We start from the raw sequence: 2,339 nt of genomic DNA, 5'->3' as shown, positions 1-2,339 counted from the left end.
GGGTAAAGCACCTCCTGTCTGAAGTCTCCCCCAGTGCCCAAGCCTTGCCCTAGTTTTATCTGGCATGTTTGTGAGTATGAATGCCAAGGAGATACAAAGTCTATTTTGCCCCAGTCTGAATTATCTCACCCAACAAAGCCTGATTTTTAAGCAAAGCTTTTAGACAATCACAAACTTACTGTAAGTTAGCAGTGTGCTGTAACCACCAAAACTGTAAATGCTGTTGTAAGGTGAAAACACAATGTGCGGTAGCGAGATGGAGGAAACCCACCCCCTAAACCATATTTCTTTTCAAAGCTATGTATTTAAGGGTTTTTTTCCCCTTTCTTTCAAAACAACCTTATCACCTTAAAAGTACTCGCCATTTAATATATCTGTCAAGTCTTTGATTCCATTTTTGGGAACATTTTTCAGACTCATCTGTTTGGATGGGTGACAGCACCTCTCTCATTTTGGCTTCCCCTCTCCTAAGTCCTCAAATCACGGTCCTTTCATGTCCCTCTTCGTTCGCAGAAAGAAAGTCACATGGAGTGAGTTCAGGTGAGTCAGGTACATGGGGCAAGAGAGACCAGCTGGTTTTTGCCAATAACTGGCGCACAGAGATGAGTTTGTTGCGCATGAGCAGGTGCATTGTTGCGGTAGTTACATAATCTGATGTCAAGTTGAAGATTAAGAGTGAAGGGGTAGAGTCTAGCCTGTCAACGATTGTATAGCCAATGAGGCCTCGGTGTGGGCATAGCCTTCTCCTGAGGATTCTGGGAACTCCTTTATTCCTCCGTGGAGGTGGGAGACAGTCTCTCTCTGCTCACTCCCCTGCAGACTCTCTACTGACAAGGCTCACTCCCTGCGAGACATTTCCGAGGAGAAGCCATCTGGAGCTGCCCTGAGGCAGTCAGAGTTTTGGAGCTGAAGGAACCATGCGGAGACCCCTGGCCAGCACTGAGATGCTTACAATGCCCCTGGATTCAAAGACTCCCCACCCACTGGCCTGTGATCTTCCTTCATTCGGCATCATTGCATGTGTTCTGTGAGTCTGAAGAGGACTTTATAGATTAGTATCAGACATATGGGCTACTATTGGACTTAGGGACTTGATCCGGACTGTGCTAGAATCTTTCTTAATATTCTCAATATTCAATTGCTCTTGTAAATAACCTCTTTCTTCTACACATATGGGTGTCTATGAATTTGTTTCTCTAGTTTACCCAGACTAACACAATTGTCATGCAAAACCAGTCCCCCATCTGCCACAAACCAGGCCTTTTTGTCACACACTGTTATGCTATCTTTTCAGAACCTCTAAATAGAAAGGTTGAATAACAGTCTGACCTGGTGGAACAAACTCCAAATGCATTGAGAGTCAATATTTTCATCTGTTCTGGAAGTTGATGGATGTCCGGAATGAGGGTTGTCATCGATCGACATTTCACCATTTTGGGGAATGAGAAAACCACTTGTACGCTTCAGGTTTTCCCATAGCGCTGTCTTTGTAAGCTGTGTTCAACATCGCAGCAATTTCTGCGGCATTTTTCCTGAGCGAGAAAACAAAATTTCACAGCTGCATGTTGTTCACTTAAATCGGTCATCACAAAAAACAAGGTTCAAGTGAAGCTGCTGTTACGAAACAATTCACTGTGACCAGAGAGAAGCTTCCCAGGCCACTGGGTGCACTGACTCGGAGCAAGTTGCTCAATGCTTGCCTCGCAGGGTGGGGGAATGCATGCTACAAAAGCTCTGCTCCCCGCAGCGCAATTCTAGTTTTGGAGGGGAAGCCCCTCGTAGATATTACCTGTTGTGCATTGCTTAGACCCTTTCCTAGGGAATCACACCCAAGGTTGAGGAATACACATTTAAGAAAAAAATGTGAGAAACATGATTGGTAAAAAGAATTTAATGCAAATGGTGAGGGGCTAAATTAATCATTGGAGGGACATCAGATGTTTAATATGGTGAAACAAAGAGGAAACCTGGTGGTTGATGACCAAGAGGAAAGGTTGATAGGCATACGCAGGAATTGACTGCTCTGCGCGGCAAAAATCATCAACTAAGTCAACTCTTTCTATACTACTGAATAACAAACAAACACAACCCTCACTGCCATGGACTCAATGCCAATTCATGGTGACCCTATAGCACAAGGTGCAACTGCCTCGGTGAGTTTCTGAGACTGTGACTGCTTATAGGGTAAAAAAAAAAATCTCTCTCCCAAGGAGCAGTTGATGGTTTTGAACTATTGACTTGAGAGATCACAGCCCAATGTGTAACCCTATGCCACCAGGGCTCTTCTATAGGGACATTGGATTTAACAAAATATTACTGTCATATACTCTTCCCTTTCC

The sequence above is a fragment of the Echinops telfairi genome, unplaced genomic scaffold (genome assembly GCF_000313985.2).
Source record: "Echinops telfairi isolate 266 unplaced genomic scaffold, ASM31398v2 ScPeMD7_2565;HRSCAF=3150, whole genome shotgun sequence".
Classification (NCBI taxonomy): Eukaryota; Metazoa; Chordata; class Mammalia; order Afrosoricida; family Tenrecidae; genus Echinops; species Echinops telfairi.
Note: the sequence above shows the minus strand (reverse complement) of the source record.